The 21,378-nt window shown below is 36.8% G+C and overlaps 1 protein-coding gene across 1 annotated transcript in view; it reads right to left on the minus strand.

The window, feature by feature from the left end:
- RASSF6 (Ras association domain family member 6) overlaps nt 1–880 on the minus strand; it is a 47,100-nt gene extending 46,220 nt beyond the window's left edge. Inside the window, exon 1 of the mRNA XM_025050567.1 lies at nt 768–880. The gene's annotated coding sequence lies outside the window, so the exon portion shown is untranslated. The remainder of the gene's footprint in view (nt 1–767) is intronic.
- Between the last annotated feature and the right edge of the window lie 20,498 nt (nt 881–21,378).

Genomic DNA, 21,378 nt, shown 5'->3' on the forward strand with positions numbered 1-21,378 from the left:
CTCTCTCCCCTCCCTCCCTCCCTCTCTCTCATCTCTCCCTCTCCCCTCCCCCTCTCTCCCTCTCTCTCTCACCCTTTCTCTCTCCCTCCCTTCCTGCCTTTTTTAGTGTGGTCTTATATCAGAAATCCTTTTCATTTTGGGGAGTGGTGGGGACGGGGTGGTGGTGAGGGGAATGTGTCTGTCACTTTGTGGAAACAAAAAATGTTTATCTGAGCCATCAGTTAAAAAGCCCTTTTGTGTCTGCTGATTCAGTACAATATCGTAACCATGAGAACACTCAGAGAAAGAAGGATGTCATGCGGGAGCCTAGTATCTTTGCAAGAGTGAGCACAATTCCAGGTAAAGTGCTCATTCAGCTATTTCCCTTGAGGAAAAGGGAGGAGGGGCTACGTCCATACTAACCTCCAGGCCCTTGCCTCCCCCGACTCCTTCCCGCCTTTTCCCCCTTCCCACTTGCTTACCTTGGTCAGGAAAAGGTACTTTGAGAAAATCAAGAGGGAAAGTAATGTCCGGGTTTCAGGCTGCTGTGATACAGGTACACACTCAGCTTGGCTGCTTATGGATTCTACTTTCTAATAACATGTCCTCAACTTGACCTCGGGGAGTGGGTTAGAGGAGTTATTTATCCAATCCCCACTTTTCACCTGTTATTCATACTGTCAGCAGAAGGAGCCTTTTTACCGTAGTTGTTGGGCTGAACTTGCTTCGGAGAGTTTGTCCCCCTGCTTGGTCACAAACTGATTGTCTGAAAGTCAGCGCTCACTCACCTGTCTCGGAAGTCTGTGCCAAGTGTGGGAGGAGGGGCACACGCGGCTCACCTGACCGAGGCTGGGGCTCTGCTCCTGGCAGTGCCCCTCCACACGCAGGGTCATCAAGCCCAAGAAGCTGTTAATTATTACTCCTTTTTGCCACCGCAGGGAAGTGTCAGAAACCTGAGCCACTCCCTGCGCCTCAGTGCATGTTGGGAGTGTTTACTTTCTTTCTTAAGAGCAGCTGATAGGAATACTCCTTTGCTCCTTGTCACATATCTTGAGGAGAAGTGAATTGACATTCTGGTTAACATTTTAACCGCTGAATTGGACAGATTCTAATCTCTACTATCTAGATTATAGAGAAATATTCTATGTAAGAAATGACAGCAACTATGACTGAATGTCATTTTTCACCTGTCTTTTAAAATTTTTCTCTTTCAATTAGAAATTTCATGATTTTCTTTTCCTGTTCCCCACCACCACCTCTTTTGCCCGCCAGCACCTTTTCACTCAAGACAGTGCTTCTCAGACCTCAGGGCACACCAGAATCCTAATATAACTTGCTAAACCCATATACCCGTAGGCCTTGGCACCTATGCGTCTCTGATCTAGTAGGTCTGGGGTAGGCTACTGGCATCTGTATTTTTTTTTTTATAAGCTCCTCAGAAGAATTTGGTAGACATCAAAGTGTTAAAACATTGTAGTAAAGTATAAATGAGGAAATGAATAACAATTTAGTTGTTACCTATTGAATTGGATTTGGAGATTTTGCTTTTCCTTACTACCTCCAATTTCAAAAAGTTAACTAGACCTGTTGTGATCATTTTGCAATATATACAACCATCAAATCATTATGTTGCACACCTGAAACTAATATAATTTCATACGTCAGTTATACCCCAGTTTCTAAAGAAAAGAATGGATAAAGGCATTGACACAGAAAAAACAAAAAAAGAAAGAAAGAAAAAGAAAGGAGGAAGTCACCTAAGACTTAGAAACCCTCAGATTTTGGAGATTTTGCTTTTCTTTACTACCTGCAATTTCATGTTTTTATTTACACACACACACACACACACACACACATACACACACATTTCCCGGTCTTGTTGATAATTTTTTAAAGGTTATTTTTCAAGTATAAATCTTAGAGCCCTCGAAAGGAATTAAATACTGTTGCAATGAGTTTAGTAGGCAGAGTTGATTTCTGGTGTCCTGTGTGTTCAAGCATCAAATTCACAGACTGATCATCACTAAAGATTTTCAGATTAGATGTTCAATAGATATAGTATTTTAAGGGTTCTATATGTTCAAAAAGTTGGCCAGTTTATTTTAGTTAATTTGTGATATACAGAGATCAGAAGGAATAAAATTTTCCATTCTTTGGGCTATTTTAATAAACTGAACAGAATTAGTCAAATGGCCTTATTGGGTAACAATAAAAATTTCTATCACCTCATATGTGAAGACAATGTGACTTGGTGTTACTTGTGGGTATTAGTTTGATTGCCATGTTGGCACTACACCCCCCTGCCGGTATGGGCTGACCTTTGAATGATGACTAACAGACCTGCAGTGTCTACAGCTCCTAGGCTCCAGAATGTCTTTGTTCAGATCCAAGCTCTACCTCTATTGTCTGCACTCTGCGGGGGTCTTTTATTTATTAGTCTCGGGGCAACTTGTTTGGCATTTTTTTTTTTTCTGCAAGCCTCCTGGAAAGTTTTATTCCAATTATTGATTTGCAACTTGTTTCCTTTAGTTGGAGGCTCACTGACTCCTTTTGTTTTTGAGTACTTACTCTTTTATAAACATGCAATTTTTATTTTGTAATATGAAAATACATAAGTACACATGTATAATGTGGAGAATTTAAAAAACAGAAATGTAGATGAAAAAGATCACCTACAATTCCGTCTCTCAAATATAGTTACTGTAAATAATTTGGTGAATGTCTTTATTGACATAGTTTCTCTGTGGGTATTTATCAACATGCTACTACATTTGGCTTATTGTTTTATAACCTGCTTTTATCACATAGAACATATTATCAACAATTTACCATTTGTCAGTTAGTTTTTTTTTTTCTGCAATGTGATTTTAACTAGCTGCAGTATATTACACAATATGAATATACCATTATTTGGTTCATCAGTCCCTTATTGTGAAAATTTATATAACTATATACAACACTGCAGTAAATGTTTATAACTATACACAACGATGATTATGCCTTTTAGCTTCATTCAACAAATGAAGTTGCCAAATGAAAGAGAATGACATTTTTAAAGAATTTCGCTCAAAACAAAGTGTCAGTGTTATACTCTTAGGGTAACTCCTGGATTATTATTCTTCTTTTGAACATTTACTCATTTGAAAGCTAAAAAGAAAACACACATTCTATTTTAAAATATGTACATTATTGATTATCCATAAGATTGAACTTTTTCTTTAGACATCCTGTATTTCTGGGTTTTGTTTTTTTTTTTTTTTGGTTTATTGTACTTTTTGTTCATCTTTTCTGTATTGATTTATAAGATCTCTTTATATAATTAAAGACAGCAACTCTTCATCATATATGCTGTGACTACATTTCCCAGTATTGTTTGCCTTTTAGTTTGCTTATAGTAGAGTTTTGACATAAAAAATTTAAAAATTTAGTCAATCCATTAATATTTTTCTTTATTGCTTACATCTCAGTGTTAAAAAGCTTTCCCATTCTTAAAATATACATATATTTTCCTTCTAGCTTATTTGTTTAGCTATTACTTTTTTATTAAATTTCAACATTTCAACCCACCTGGACTTTATGATATTAAAAACTGAGATATTTAAATCTAACTTAATTTTTAAAATTATTAAGCTATTAACCGAGTAGCATTTATTAAATAATTATAGATTATAAACTCCACTAGGCAAGTGCTGTATCTTATTCTCTATTTTATCCCTAAAGCTTAGTACAGTGACTGACAGGATCATGGTTGCTCAGGCCAAATGCTGAATACAGTCACTTTTGAGTTCCTTTGTCTCCTCCTTCCATTTCCCACAAGCACCGATGTTGCATCTTAGCCTCTGCATAGCCACTGCCCTCTAGCTTAGGCCAGCATCACTTCTTGCTCAGATACTACAGATGACCTCCTAATTGGTACTGCCTCAACTCTTGTCCCACTACAGTCTATTTTCCTTCACCTGTAGCCAGCATAGTCTTCTACAAACAAAAATCAGGTAACAATACCACCTCTGATTTCTTTTACTAAAAGGACTCCCCTTCTTCCCCCAATACACACACTCTTTGACCTTACTGCTTGTCTGCTTCTGACTATTGACTCTATACTTACTGCCCTGTTTTGAATTTTGTTCCTGGAACAGACCAAGCTGTTCCTGACTCACTGCCTTCACACTTGGTACAGTCTCTGCTAAGAAAGCTCTGTTCTTGTCACAGCTGGTTTCTTTTAACTTTTCTGGGTTTTTTTTTCCCCCTAAATATTTCTCTTCAGAGAGGCATTCCATGACCATTCGATCCAAGTAAGGCCTCCAATCTTTATCACGGTCCCCTGTTTTATTGTACTAATGGAAGTTATCACTATACGAATGTATTTTACAGTTCTGTTTATTATTGAGTGCATATTTGTTGTTTTGAGGGACCTGTTTATTTCACCCTTCTTCGCATTAAAACATAAGCTCTAATAGAATAGAGACTGTGACTTCTAGGTTCACTACTCTGTCCTCAGTTCCTAGAAGAATGCCAGGCCCATGTAAGTAACTTAAGAAACATTGGCTCATGAACAAATAATGGTGGTTTAATAAATATGTGTTGAGTAGATAAATATATATTTTTCTTGATTCGAAAGAACATTATTATCAAATACTAAGCACAAATTTTTCTTGATTATCTTAACCTTGTAATGCTAAAGATAGTTGCTCACTATAGAATAATAATGATTTAGTTTATATTTAGTATTTTCATCATTTACTATTGTCATTGGCAATTTCTCCTAGACCAGCAGGCAAATCTGTAATCAGGAAGTTATAAACTCCATGAGGCAAGTACTATGTACAGAGCTTTCGTAGCAGAGGCAGTACCAAGTGCCAAGGCAGTGAGGCAGGAACAGCTTAGTCTGTTCCAGGAACAAAATTCAAAACAGAGCAGTAAGCATAGAGTTGATAGCCAGGAGCAGACAAGCAGTAAAGTCAAAGAGTATGTGTGTTGGTGGCGGAGTTGATGACTTCAGGCCCAGGGAAGAAAGGCTCTTAAAAATAGATATTTTTCTTGTTTAATGACTTCTTTGAGGGCATTGGAGTGAGTGCTGGATTGACTGCCATAATGGTTCTGATTTTCCTGACTTCTGATATCCTTCAGAAGGGTTTTCCTACAGTAGTTCTGGGCTTGGCCATGTGATCTATTTTGATCAATGGCTCAATACCAAGTGTTATAAAGCAGAGGGTTGAAACTCAGTTGTGCACTGGAACTTACTCTCTAAACAAGCCTGGGCTGGCCTGTGGGATGATGAGACCCTCCGCCCAGTTGTCCCATTACCCGAGCTGACAGCTTAAAAGCAGAGCCACTAAGCTAACCTGTAGCTGACTAAAGACCCACAAATGAGTTCAGCTGAGAATAGCAGAACTGCCCAGATGAGTCCAGCCCAAAGTGCCAACCACAGAACTGTGAGTTACATCAATGGCTGTTGAGTTAAGCCACTAAATTTTGGTGTGGTGTTTTAGAACAAAGGCTAACCGATACATCTGGTGTGTTTTTCTCACACAAACCTCTGAGAGCACACAAACACACAAATGTGCATACACACCGATATATTGTTAAATGGAAAGCAAGAGAGACCCTTGCATCACAATACGTTCCTACCACAATTCTGCTTCGAGGATGCAATGAACCATAGAAATGGAACAGAAAAGCAGGAGAAGAAAAAAGATGTGCGTTATCTTGAGATTAGGCCATTTCCACAGACTATTAAATCACTCTGGAAAAATATTTAGAAATGATTGTAACTTGAAGAAAATACATGGTGTACGAGAAATTGTCTGATTCTAATACTGCGTGAACCATGGACCACTCATATCAGTTCATTTCTTGGCCTTATTCCTCATTTCATATCTGAGGCTGTCCTCAAAGCCCAGGCTATGCACTAAATGAAGGAGAAAAGAAAAAAGTGTAGCCTCAAACATTGAGGAGACTTCAAATAAAAACCGGACTGGAAATTGCCTTAATAAGGAAGCCCGGCTCTCATTGTGAGGCAGCATGACAAATTACTTTTTCAATACAACGAGCTTGAAATAAATATATTTTAGAATTGGGAATTTTGCCACGGAGACTTTAATAAATTAAAACATTCTCTAGGGAAAATCCCAACATTTATCTTGAGCTTGTAGAATAAGCTGTCATATCCTGTTTAAATTAAGGAACATGTAATTGCTTTCCCATAAAAACAAAAACTTTAGAACTTTGATTTAAAAAAGAAAAATTCTTCATTGAGAAAAATAAGAGAAGGGAGGAGAAGTTCCTCTTTAAAATTACACCAAAACTTTAATTAAAGCAATGTTGTTATCGATGTACATACAGGTCATTTAAAAACTTTTGGGTAGTCGATGAATTTTTAAAAAGCCTCACCCTTCTGTAGTTATTGTATATTCTGCAGTTACACTGACTTTTGAATCAGGCTATGATTTGTCCTAATGATGAGGATGAGTGCCTCACAACTCCTTTTATAACTTGAACAATAAAAAATAATTCTATTAATTGAGAAGTAATAAAAATAATTTCTATTTTAATGTATTTTTTTCTCCTATAAGAGGCAGTTTCTTATCTTCAATATAGACTGGTTTCCAATAGTGTAATGGCCAGTGGAAATAATTCAGTTTAGTCAGTCACTGAGAAATTACTGGAATGCAAGGGTGATCTGGCTGGGATATCTGTCATTCCATTGGTCACCAGGGTTGATCTGGCTGATCTGACTGGCTCGGCAAGGCTGGTGTCCCTTTGTTTCTCAACCGCTCCGTGTCAGTTCCTCCAAAAGCTGTGCAGTCTTCTAGGTGGAAGAAGACAACTTTCCGTGACAGAAGAGGACCATTCTTTGGTCAGAGGTGTAAGAGTAGCTGAGATCCCCTGCTAAAACCAGCAAACGAGCCCTCAAGGGCCAACAGTAGGAGAATGTAGGGTAGTCAAACTTCCAAGATCCCGGACTCATTGAAATAAGGCACTGCATGTGATAGTCTGCCCTCAAAAAAAAAAAAAAAAAAAAAATACTGTGTGCCAGCAGGGGCAGAGATGGTCATTAAAAAGAACAATAAGACGACCTGACAATCTTCAACATCAAGATGAAGGCCACTTGGTCTTTTCTGCCACAGGAGAGAAGAGATTCAAAATTCAGTGACAGTGAGGAACACAGGGTGTTTTGATAGATTTTAAGAAGCAGGAGGCAAAATGTTGTTTTTGTTTTTCTTTTAACAAAGGTACCTTTCGAATGAATGGAGAAGCATTTTTAAATAAACAAAATGAGCAGTAATTATTCTCCCACCCTAAATATTACTGCTTTTTAAAATGGATAATTGTGTACAAAACAAAGAAATTCAATAGAATGTGACAGTGATTGCTGTTTTTCTAAATATGACATTTAGCCAATTTGATTCGTATTTCATTCTGTTTCTTTATTCCTTCTCCCTAAATGCACACACTTCTTAATATTCTACAAGATATTTCAAGTTTTGGAAAAGAATGAATAAAATAATAATAATAATAATAATGATAATAAATGTATTGAATGAAAATTTTATTTCAAGTGACCACAGCTTGTAAGCAATGAAGATCAATGTACTTAAACCTCAATATCAGTAGTTGAATAGTATGGAAATGAAGTTGTCACCTGGATATTCTTTAGGGATGTATTTGTAATAGTGATCACACTTCTAACCAAAAAAACTTCATTATTTAGTCTGATTCCTATACAGAATACATGAAATACTAATAACACAATTCACATTAATTCAGACTATAAGTGATGTGTTCTGTACTTGTACCTTTATGTGCCCCATTGCTAAAGAACTACGTTAGTGACAGCTCCCATAATCCTACATTCATTCAAAACATCCTGTTGCTTATAGCATACGCTTGGCCACTTGGCTCAGTAGTTATGCTTGGGGATAACAAAGTGTTTTGTTTTGTTTTTTATTTTAAAAGTATCATACATAGTGGAAGACTTAAAACAATGTTATGCACAATTGACTACTGTTTTCTTAGATGAATCCACAATGCTTTCTGTACCACCTTTAATAACTCCAGCTACATACAGGTCATATATTCCAAGCATAGGTGCTAGTTTAATTTCAGAAAACAAGATATAGTTGACCTTGTGTTTGTTATAGCTACAACATGCAGCCTCTTGAGCATATCTTGTTTGCACTAAAGAATCCTTCCTGGGGTAAAATTTTGACCTCACCCAGGTCACAGCATATCTCAGAACTAGGTTAAATGCTTGAGTAATGTAATTACATTTCTTTTGGGTTGTGTACTCATTAGTTATAATAAAATGCTGATCTGGAATAAATATTAGTCTATCTGAGCCACTCTCCTTTAGGCTATGTATTTTTTTTTCTAATTTTTGCAGGTAGTCTTTGCTTTTGACATCTAATATTATGTAGTTTTGCCACTTTCATTTTTTATTGGTTCAACAATCCTAAGAAAGTAGAATAGTTCCCAAATTTCTCCTCTACTATGATCTAATTTTTCTGTTTAAATTAATTTAATTGAGGTATAGTTTATATATAATACAAGGCACCTATTTTAAGTGTACAGTTTGAGTTTTGATGAATGAGTGTAACTGTAACCATCTCTGCAATCGAAATGGAGAATATTTCCACTACTCCCACATTTTCCCCTCATGCCCCTTTGTAGTCCTTCATCCCTGCCTGTAGGAAGCTACTGATCTGTTCCTCATTACAATAGATTATTTTGCTTGTCTTGAAACTGCATCTGTATAGTAACCACAGGATTGTACTTAGCTTGCACATTTACTTGGAATGTCTGGGGATTTTGATGAAGATTCATTCTCTTACTTAACAAATGTTTATGGAGCTTCTATCAGACATTTCTCATCAATCTTTCTGTCTTTGCAGGTGCTGATAGTAAAATTGGGGATAATTTTATAATTATCTTTTATAGGTGAAATTTATATTACTTGTCAATATGCAATATGAAAGTTAAGGGAAAGAAATATTCTAAGTACATTTCTTCAATTTTCAGATTGGACAATTGAGTTTTGTATTGAGTATTGAGTTTTACTGAGTATAACATATAGAATAAACACATACTTAAAGTATAAATTTAAGTTTTGACATATGTATGCCACCATGAAATTATCACACTCACAATAATGAACAATGTCTGTCACCCCGAGCAGTATCCTCATGATCCTTCTCCCCATTCTGTCCAAGGAAGAATTCTAATTTTTCCACATCTTCACCAACACTTAGCATGGTTAGTCTTTTTAATTTTAGCCATTCTCTTAGGGATATAGTGGTCTCTCATTGTGCTTTTAATCTACGTTGCCCTAATGGCTAATGATGTTGAGAATGCTTTATGTGACTTTTTTTTTTTTTGAGTATATTATTTAGAAGAGGTTTTCCAATACTTTAAGACTTTACTGATGAAACCAGTGATGATATTGACAAGTGTGATTTTTTTGATATTAGATAATGAAACAGGTTAACATTTAGAAAATCTACATAAGTCAGTAAATGAATATTTTCTAAATGACTAAAACATAATGTCACAAACTCTTGCATGGGTAAAAGATTCATATAAAGTTCAAAATAGATCAGTGGATTTTATTATAACACGGTGTAAAAAGTTCGTTGATACGATTTTAGGTTCCACATTGCAGCTCACTTTTTTGAGATTGTGTAGTATCAAAAAAGAATTTTCACAACTACCAAAATTTTTTGAAAAGGAGAAACTATTAAAATACTACTCTTTCCAACCATCTATGTGTATAGCACCAGGTTTTGTCACTATTATAATGTATTAAATACAGAAACAGATATGGAAATCCAGATGATTTTTCCATTAAGATAGATATCAAAGAAATTTGCAAACTGTAACATAGCACTCTCAAGAAATTTGTTTTGGAAAATAAAGTGCGTTATATGATCATTTTTCATAAAATGTGATATATGAGTAATAATGTAATGAGTTGATTTTTGAAAATAAATTAACAGATAAATTAAATATTTTTTCAGTTTTAATTTTTAACGTGGTAAACATTGATAAATATAATTTACACAAGCAAAAATTCTTTGAGGTCCTCAATAATTTTGAAGAGTGTAAAGGGAGTTCAGAAACAAAAAACTGAGAATCACTGATTGGAAACAAAGATATGGGCGGGACCTAGAGTACTAGATTTGAGAGTCATCAGCATTTTTCTGGTAATGAATTTGCCCAGAAATAGTTTATAAAGGGAGAAAGAAAGACTCCTAACTAAACTCTGAGATGTAGTTTCTTAACCTAAGTCTCCCTCATTTACAGAATGAGAATAATATTCTGTGCATTGCTGTAAATGGGTTAGCATTTGTAAAACACTTGACACAAAAGAGGTATTTAAATAATATTTACTTTTTAACCTTCTTCTCAGAGATAATATAGAATTAGTTTCTCAGACGTTTTCTAGGTAACCATTTAGTTGGGTCCTCTTAGTTTTCTTTATGGAGAAGCAAGCAGAGAGAGAAATAAGAGGGGGAAAGCAAGTTTGATTGAGATAATGGAAGGTAAGCGTAGCTTGGCACCCACCCCTACACTATATTTGTAAAGTTCAAGCAGCCCCAACACTGGAGATGACTGGTTTTATTCTTTTAAATTGAGTTAAAATGTTTTAGCCATTTTACAGTGTGGAATAAAGAACACAGAGGCATTGAGATCAGATATGATTTGAATTCTGGTCCTGCTCCATACTCAATGTGTGACTTTGGGCAGTTAAACTCTTGGAGCACTAGTTTCCTCATTTATAAAATGAAGAAAGACCTTAACAGAGACCTCAGATTAGAGTCATATTATGTAAGGAGATGCAAGATGCAAGTGAAGAGCTATGTATCTTGCACATAATAGTTGCTCAATACATAGAGGTTGTTATCACTATTTACTGAGGAGTAAGCAGGCAAGGGTGACAAAATGATGCTCCCAAGACTGATGTTATGAGTTATAACTGAGTGATAGACTAAAAGTAAAAGGAAAGTAGACTCTGGACAATAAAAAAATTAGAAAAACACTTTGAAATTTTCACATTTTCATTCTGACTCAAGTATCATTTTCATCTTTTCCAAAAACTTAGACTGAAGGTAACCGAAATTAAGTCTGAGATGCAGACAAAATAGAAAGAGTGGTACAAACCAAAGCCACAGATTTTCAGGTAGATGGAGAAGTAATTGTGAGAGAAGACAAGTAGAACAGCGTGTCTGCACAAATTTGAAGGATTTTGCAATGTTATTCAGCCAAAAGCTTATGTTTTGCAACTGTGATTATGCTGTCATCTGCCAGCCTCCATTTTCTTGGCATCTCTTTATATGTTATTAATTGAAAGTTGATTTCTTTTCCTAAAAGTCATGAATATATTAGAGGTAGATAGTTTAGGCTTTGGAGCCAGGCAGAACTTGTTTTGATTTTTAGCTCTGCCAATTTGGGCAAATTAATTAATGTAACCTATATAGTTGAGCTCCTACTATGTCCTTGGTATTGCAGTAATTTCTGATAAGATGATAGTGAGCAAAGGCACCAACAATCCCCACACTCATGAGCCTCAGAGTATCAAGTGGGAAACAAATATTATTTAAAAATTACACTAATGAATGTATAATTACATATTTATATCAGTTCTAAACTGTATTATAATTTAAGGGAGATTGGGAGAAAAACATTATAGACAGAAGAAATAGAATGTGCAGAAAAGAAGGGAGCAGGAAAAATTAAAAGACCAAGAAGAATCCAGTGTAGCTGCAGTGAAGGGAGCCCGAGGAGAATGAGGAAACCTCAGTTTCCTGATCTGTAAACTGGAGATAATTCCTTGTAGCATTATCTTATGAATGAGTGAGAGTATTATGATACTGCGCAACCAATACTGGTTACTCATTAAATGGTGACTGCAATTATCGTTACATTACTGTTGCAGAGATGGAGACGTTTCTTGAATTATGTAATATCAGATCAATCTTTTCTTTAACATTTTAGTTGTGCCACCCTTTACGACTGACCTCTGGCAGACAAATGCAGTCCCTTCAATGCCCAGCAAACCTGTAGTCTAGGGAGAAACTAAATTAAGGGTGTTTTCTTTTGGTTTTGGACCACATAGATCTTGTCAGTAAGAAAAAGAATATCAGTAAAGCATGGTTGAAAGGAAGGAGTGAAGGAGGAGAAAAACCCGATGTTCTAAATCTTTTGTTTTTTTTTCAGACATGTCTTGAAATGTGACATTCCATTCCCCTAATCTGTCATTTTCTATCTTATAGGCAAAAGTTCCAAACTCCCAACATGTTCCTGCAAGTAAAGGTCTGAACAAGAAAGCTATTGTAGAAAAATCTTTTTTAGCAGTATCAGTGGAATAGAATTGAACTGGAGATTTAGGTGGTCTCATTCATCCAGTGCCTTTTAAATGGACCCCAGGGAGAGAGGCCCTGTAACCCAGTAGCCTCTCTAAATCCTGTCTCTGCTTTTGACTTCCCTGTGTCTTAGTTTCCCCATCTGTAAAACAGAGGTAATGATGAAAATAGTAATATCTTCTTCCTAGGGTGGTTGTGAGGATTAAATGAGTAAACACAGTGAATGTGCAAAACTTTGAGAACAATTCTTGGCACAGAGCATGCATGCGTAAATGTTAGCTGTTGTTTTAGTGCCTAAAGTAGTTGCCGGTTTTGCCCGTCTCTTCTTTCCAACATACACACGTGCACACCCATATACATATATAAATATAAACACACACACACACACACACACACACACACACACACACACCAGGTTTTTATAATATTGATGTCAGGAAGTGTATAATCTTCTCAGGGTGTTGTATACAATTAAATGGGCTTTGAATTTAATGAGTTTTCAAATACTGTAGCTCTTAAGGGCAGTAGACAAAAGGAAAAAAATTTAAATTTCCACTGCATCTTTCTAGAGACTAGTGTTCTTTCATAATAGTCAGTGCATGAGGTAGAAAAGAGTGTGGGGGGTTTTGGGGGGCAGCTCTTTTTCCTCTTCCTAATTTTATTCGTGACCATCAATCCACACCAATCTTACCAGCTATCTCATCCTCTAGTACCCATGCCAGCGAAATTAAGGCCCAGGGAAAAGGTAAAGAGATATAGCAGGGACGGGAGTTGAGAATCCATGCATTATTTTACTCACAATTTAGCTTCCTAAATCCAGACCAAGATCTTATGATTTCAAACCAGACTTCCTGTATTCTCCTCCCTGACCCCATCTGCGACTACTTGAGGCCACACCACTTCCAATGCTGCTGGGTTTCTTTATGGGAGAGGCTAATGTTCAACCTGGAGGGCTTTATCCTGAGGCTCCCAATAGGCATCTCAAATCTAATGTCTGAAAGCAAACTCCTGATTAGCACTCACCCCAAACTGCATTTTTTCCACCTTAGTAAACTATTCTTCCAGTTGTTCAGGCCATAAAATATAGAGACAGCCTCAGCTCCTCTTTCTTTCCTACTTCATCCAATCCATGGGCAAATCCTATTTGTTCTTTCTTCAGAATGTATCTAGGATGCTCCAATTATTAACACCTCCATGTGCCATCTGGTTGGAGGCATCATCCTCTCACTCATGGATTTTGGAAAATTTAATAATTGGTCTCTTGCTTCCATTGTGCTTCTCCCACACAGCCTATTCTCAAAGTGATCCTTTCGGAGAACTATTTAAATATCATCTTTTAGATCATGTCATTCATAACGCTTAAGAAAGCTCAAGTGGCTCCTTATTTCACTCAGTCAAAACTGAAGTCTTGACAGTGACTCTAAAGACTCTATGCAATCTGGCTTATTATACAGTTGAACACGTTTTCCAATCCTCTCTATACTGCTCTTTTTTTTGTTTTTTTCCAGCCACATTTCCCTCCTGGAGAAGACTTAGAGTGTTTGCAGTTGCTGTCCCCTCTACCTGACATACATTTCCCCCAGATGAGACATCCATATGGCTTACGTCAAATTCATGCTGAATTGTCATTTTTGCGGCAATTACTCCTCTGATTACCCCAATTAAAATTGCAACCCTACCCCACTCAACGTCACCTTACTCCCTTCCTTGCCATGTTTTCTCCATAGTGCTTATTACTTTTCACTTTTCTGTTTGTGTATTGTTTATTCCCTTCCACTACACAATAAATTCCATGAGGACACAAATTTTCGTCTCTTTTGCTCACTGCTACCATATTAGGGGTTCCAATTATGCCTGGAATGTAGTAGACACTAAAAATTTTGTTGATTGATTAAATTAACAAATGAATGAATACACCAATGATTATATTTACTTTGGACTACGTTATTAGGTGAAAGACATGGTTTAAATTTTATTTTAATGAGTTCTTATAGCATGGGCCTTTTATTATAGAGGGGCGCAATAAGGATGGACTATTTTGCCAAATATACAGTGAAGGCCTTCTTGAAACCTCAAGACATAATGCTGAGTACCATTCTCATCCATGTATGTGAACAGCTTAGGCTGCTATCATATTTTGGGATTAAATTTTTAGCCTAATAGATAATATGTTCTGATAGAGAATTTCAAAGGAACTGTTTCCCCTGAATCTTAACAAAGCTTACCTTTTTTCACATGATTTAGTTGCATGGATACCACTAACAAAATGGTGATATCTTTCTCTTATTTCTGCTTCAAAGTGCCATTGTGAGAATAATTAAGTACTTATGTTTATAGAAGTGTTTTTAGTAATTATTTAAGGGTCTAGGAGACTTTCCAAGAGGATTTTCTTGCTAAAGATCCTGTCTGATGCATGAAGAGGCCCAACCTTGCAGCCACTGCACACCCAGAAACCACAGGGACAAAGGGAATCAGGGCAGTGACTCATGTTCTCCCGGTTCAGTTTGTGCCAGGACACCACATGCAGACAAAGCATTGGTTCTTAAACTTCAGCATGTGTCAGAATCACCCAAGGACTTTATAGAATACAGACTACTGAACCTCAGCCCTAGAGTTTCTGAGTCAGTATGTCCTTGATGAAATCCAAGAATTTGCATTTTTAACAAGTTGCCAGGTGATACTACGCTTCTGGTTTAGGGATTAGCCTTTGGAATAGATGTTTGCTGCTTCTCTTTCCAGAACTGGATGCAAACCCTTCCTCCGTCTTAGCTGCTGGACTCTGTGCCCAGGTTGGGGCTCCCTTGCGGTCACATCCAGGCCCTTGTTGGTGGCTGAGAGAGGGACCAGAAGTGATTAATGAGGCTTAAATCTCAGTCTTCCCGGGCTGAGCTTCTACAACTATGAGGACTGACTTTTCTATTGCTTACAAGTGGAGATGACACCACAAAGGCTCTTGTACCAAAGGATTAATTTAGTTAATTCATTTATTCCTCAGATGAAGAAAGAGAGAAAACTGAGACCAGGAGTAAACTAAGCCAGTGCTTCTGAAACTTCAATATACACATGAGATACTTGTTAAAAACGCAGATTATCCACTACCACCACCATCACCTCACAGGAGTGTTGATATATTAGGTCTAAGGTAGTTGAGATATAACGTTTGAGTTGGACACCCGGATGATTTGACTATAGGTAACCAGGGGACCCACTTTGAGAAACATTTGATTTAATAAGTTTCCTAAGGTCACCTAGACAATAGTATACATAGAATAGAACCATGTTTAATTCATTGAAATATGTTCTTGAATGCCTACTGTGTGCAAACAATGTTCTAGGCTCTGAAGAGGCCATTGTTCACACGATTGATTGAATCACACATTCTTGAGATGAATTATGCTTTGTTGTGCTTCATTTCAGCCACTGTTACTTAAGAAAATGACAATTATGAGCATCAATTAAAAAATATAATAACAAACAAATAGCATTTTCTTTAAGTCGATTCAGCTAGATGCCATATAATTCCATATCATACAATACATTTTATTCGAATGCAATTTAATACAATATAGCAAGAAAACAAGGCAATGAAATCCAAAGCAACATCTCACTGCAGCTACACCGCAGCGGAGTTATCGCCAATCTCATCTCAGGTCTTAGGCTGTGGCGCCCTCTCGTGGCAGAACTTAAATGCTTTTTATTTTATTCTCAATTTTTTATTTAAAAAATTTTATGTCTACAGAAAAGTTGAAGAATAATACAATAAACAGCTATGAACTCTTCACTTAGATTCACCAGTTAACGTTGTTTCACACTTGTTTTTTCTCTATATTTATATTTATAACATTTTGTTGAACCATTTGAAAATAAGTTGCAGATACCATAGTACACACACATTACCCCTAAATATTTTAGCCTGCATATTTTAAGAACAGAGACATCCCTCTTTATAGCCACAATATCATTATAATAGCTAATGAAATGAATAATTCCATACTATAATCCATACCCAGCCCATATTCTAATTTCCCCAATTGTTTCCAAAATGTGTAGATTTTTATTTACAGATCTGGAGTCAGTCAAGTTACATTGCATTTTATGTCCCTTTGTTATGTCCCTTTTTAAAAACATTTTTAATTTATTTTTCTTTATGATGACATTGTTTAACGAAATCCAGTAAATTTCAGGCACATATATATTGCATTGTATGTTCACCTCCCATAGTTAGATTTTTTTCTGTCACCACATATTTGACCCCTTTGACCCCATTTACCTCCCTCCTCCCTCCTTCCCCCTCTACCTTCTGGTAATCACTAGTCTATTGATCATGTCCATGAGTCTCTGTTTGTCCTGTTCGTTTGTTGTTTTTAGGTTTATATCTCACATATAAGTGATATTATGTGGTTTTCAACTTTTTTTTTTTTTTGGCTACAGCTGCACTTTGAATTGAATAACTGTCAACATTAGCAGCCTGTTAATGGAAAGGAGCTGAGATTCAGTTGCCTGTTTTATTATATAGCAAATGTCATGGATTTAGAGATCTGAGCTGCCACCTAATCATGCTGTCCACACTTTTGATTGTTTTCATCATATTCTTCAGATTTGTGTTGGATAATTAAGTCGCCTAAATTCATTCAGGTAACAGCATACATGGTGTAGAACTGTGTCTAATTCATTGAAGAATAATTAGCTTGATTCTCTAGCCTGCAAATAGGAGATTAGAGTGGCAAATATAGGAGTGTTAGAAATCCTATGAAGAATTAACATAATATAAATGTGAAAATAGGGTATGTAATTGAATATAATAGAAATAGAAAATCTGTATCCTCCAATATAAAGTCATCTTCTCTCTGTGATTGGAGAGCAGCTACTCCTATGGTGTTTGGAGATAACAAGAAGATGTTAATTTTGGAAAATGTACATGCATAATTGTAATCTATTTTATTCATATTTATTGAGTACCTACTATGCTTTCATTTGCTCAAATGAAACACATACATACACACACAAACACACGAAGCCATTTCATCTGCATAGTAAGCTCCTTTTCTTCTCTTACACATTTGTGAGGATAAAGTAAGAAATTTTATCAACTTCCCTAATGAAAGTTGCTGTTAACTTGATAAAACAGTCCCCTATGCACCCACATTATTAGTTTACAAATCTCTTTTTTAGCTGTTTTGAGTTTTTTTCTTTGTTTATTGGGAAGATTTACTTTATATGATTAGATACTGAAAAACTTGTATAGTTTTGAGAAAGAAAAATTGCCCCTCACATTCAGGAGTCGGCTTGGCACTCTCAGCGAGATCTTAGTGTTTTTTTTTTTTTTTGAAATAAATAATTTCATAGAACACTGATGTCAGACTAGCCACCCGGTGACCACGATGAATCAAGACACAAACAAGACCACTTCATAACCACATCTGAACACAAAGTCATGAACATGGTTTAAGCCACAAAAATGATCAAACATCCCCCTACCCTGGCTACTCCGAGTGCCTGCTGCTCCTTTACCAACTACAGTTTTAGCGTGGCTCTAGCCTTCCCTCCATCTAGATAAGATTTATTAAGACACCCAACTACAGAATTGTCTCACTTCCTGACAACGTCCAATCCCAGGTAAAGCCCTGCTTCCTAATCCCTCATCAAATTCACCTAATGAAGCCCAGATTCTAAAATAAGTTCTTCCCAATGCCATTTTACTGAGACTCCCAAGGTGTGCTTTTTCTCTCCCAAGATGAACAACACAGCCTACTTGTTCACCTACAGCCATGCCCTGGGCAAGGGCATGACAACTTCACTTCGTCTATTAGTAATTTCAGTTTAATGTGATGAGAACATTGGTGGCAAGGCTGGTTTATCTAAATCTAGCCTTCCAGGTTAACTTCTCTAGCTTACATAATATTTTATCTCTTGATTTCCTCAGTTTTCAGTATACTTTTCTTCAGACAAGTAGTAGGTCAACAAAAATTTTATTAAATGCTAGGCAATTTTTTTCTTTGCAACTATTTTAACATATATATCTATATTAATAGATATATATGTGCATATATATTTATATATAGTTATATATTTCTCATTTTAAACAATTTTATCATAGAACTGCTTCTGGAGAGATGATAATACAGTTTGTGTTTGGTTGGCACACTTCTTGTTATTTGCTTGTATGGCATTTTGAAACCATGAGGTTTCTTCCAAATTTAATTAGAGTTGATCCAACTACTTGCCATTAAGTAGAGACCAATAAGACACCAACCGGAAACAGGTGGAGGGTAAATGAGACATGGGTTGGAGAGGAGTCTCTTGTGGTGATGAAGAGGAATTTTCCACCAAAAGCTTATAATTAGCTTTTTGCTCTGCTTCTGTAGACATGCTTGCTGCATAGACCGAAGGGCAGAGTGATCTTGAGATCAACTGAAGATTCACCCTCCCTTTGATTGTTCTGTCTAGATAACAGATATATTGCCTAAGTTCCTATCTGAAAATCTCATGCTTTGTAACTGCCCATAGCCTATAGCAACTTCCATGCGCCTATAACCCATAGCAACTCCCCCGGTCTGTAACTGTCTGAGGACAAATTAACCAACTGGCCCATGCCGACTAAGCCCCATAAAAGCAAAGTCACATCTGAGCTCAGGGCCCAGATCTTCAGAGCGCTAGCTCTTCTGGGACCACCGGCGTAATAAGCCTGAGTTCTCCAACTCTCCCAGTGCTGCTTGGTTTTTGGCCGGTCTGATTTCACAACATTTCTGCAACAGTGGCAAGGTCTATGGCAGGGTACAGATCCAATGTGGGGAGCCAAATTTTGTGCCTGACAATAAGTGAGATCAGTGGAGAGACTGAGTCATGCTCCATATAATTCTCTGAATTCCTGAGGAAAACTTCATGGGGGAAATAGTTTCGAATTGAATAAGAAACAATCAGTCTGGTCATGCTTTATTTCTCAACATTATTTCCTGTTCTGAGACTAGAAGGTACCTATGACTGATAACATTTCCTCCAAATTCTCAGAAAATGAAGCTTGTTTTCCTCAAGTTTGACATGGATCGTATGTCACACAATTACACAAGTTAGTGAATAGGAATGTGATTGACTCAGTGTGAATGCCTTTATTCTTATGATCCTATCATGATGAATTTTCACTTACAAAATCTAGATGAGCTGCAAAACTATGATCTGATCACTGCTTTGGTCTGGAGACAATTTTCTTTTATCTTCAGGGAGATGTCCACAATGAAGACTTTATTACTTTATGTAGGAAGTAAATTCTTCATTTAAAGTTATTTCAAGCACCAAAGTTTACAGTATTAGTATTTATATATTGATTAAGAGCCTTCAGTTGCAGAAAATCTGAGTCAATGGGACTTAATAATGTAGATATATTAGCTCATGTAACTGAAAACCAAAGGAAGATTTGGCATCAGACAGGTTTTGGTCAAGTTCTTGGCTCTATCTCCTCAGTCTGGCTTTCTCCTCAGCTAGGATGTGACCCTGTGGCCACAGAGATGGCTGCCAGCAGCACCTGGGGCTACACTCTTCCTTGTCCATTTCCAGGGTAAAAAGTGGCACTTCTCACAATATCATATGTTATTTCCAGTTTGTTACGCATTGACCATTGTTGCCAGCCCTGTGAGATTATGCTAATTGAGCATCCCCTGGAACTGGAAGTGGGTAAGTCCACTTAAACAGCATGTTCCCTGCATGATTACAATGTGGTCACTACAGGTATTTCCTTAAAGAAAAATTAGAGATCTGTTGGATTGGGGCAACAGAGGGAATAGATGCTGGTCAGCCCTGTCCAGAATTTTTGTCTTTTAAACCTTATCCTTATAGGAAGTGATATCCCATCTTGCCTATAAGTGGCAGTGTTTGGCTAAAAACATGGGCTCTGGTATTTGGTAGCAGCCATTCAATTCTTAGGTTTACCAGTACAAGCAGTGTGGTTTTATGCAAGTCACTTAACCTCTCCATGACTCGGTGTCTTCATTTGTAAAATGAACTTAGTAGAATCTTCCTTGTAGAACTGCTCTGAGGATTCAGTGGAATGATGCACATACAGCATTTAGCATCATGCTTATTAATTGTACTTAGAACTATATATTTGCATATGAAGTAACTGATATAGGGAAGAGGCATGAGAACCACCCAATTGACAAAACATTAAACCAAGTGGAATTCAGAGTCTGCTAGGTGCTGTTAGACCCAGAATCTAGATGATCAGTCCTAAGACTAAACCACAGGGAACCTATAGAACAAAGGAAGATTCCTACTGAGATTACTAACAACTGTTTACCCAAACCATAAAAGGAAAACAGGAAAATCAAGATGTCAAAGTGTACCTTGTATAAGTTAAAGATAAGCCCAACCATTCATTCCATGCTTTATTCCTTATATTGAGTAGTTTTTCATAAAAACTGATATAAACTCAATTTTCCAAGCAAGTGCACTCTTATTCTCTGACTCTGAGAGGAGACAGTGTTCCGTCTATGGAGTGTTATTCCTTCTCTGATAAAATTGTCTTTGTCTCTAAATCTGGCTTGCTCTTGACTTCTCTCTCTCTATAGGACTGGAGTCCCCGCTGGGGAATGGGGGAATTGGCCCATCCTACATCATAGGCATTTGATGGACTCTCTAAAGCATCACTTTTATCTGCTTGGGCATCTGCCTGTTGCCTGGAATGTTTCGGAGCTTTTCTTCCCATTCCCAGGCCATTTTTGTTAGTTTACAAATTAACTTTAGGCAAACTCAGTTTTTTAACCCAAAGGCTAGAGTGGTCTGATACTGAGAAAATGATGTGTTATAGTACAGTGTGGTATAAATGTTCACAAAGAAGGCCTACCAGGTGTTCCTGATGGGAAGTTTCCTTCACAGTGTAAAATATCAATTTTAAATGGTTTGAGGACAGGGTATCAGCAGGATTTTACTGAATCTCCAAGAAAAATGCATATTTAGGCAGTATTTATTTAGATTGAAAACTATCAAGAATTGTTGAAACTGCTGACATGTCAATTTGAATTCCTAAAGCAGTTTTAGACAAAAGAGT

This window comes from Pteropus alecto, unplaced genomic scaffold (assembly GCF_000325575.1).
Source record: "Pteropus alecto unplaced genomic scaffold, ASM32557v1 scaffold237, whole genome shotgun sequence".
Lineage (NCBI taxonomy): Eukaryota > Metazoa > Chordata > Mammalia > Chiroptera > Pteropodidae > Pteropus > Pteropus alecto.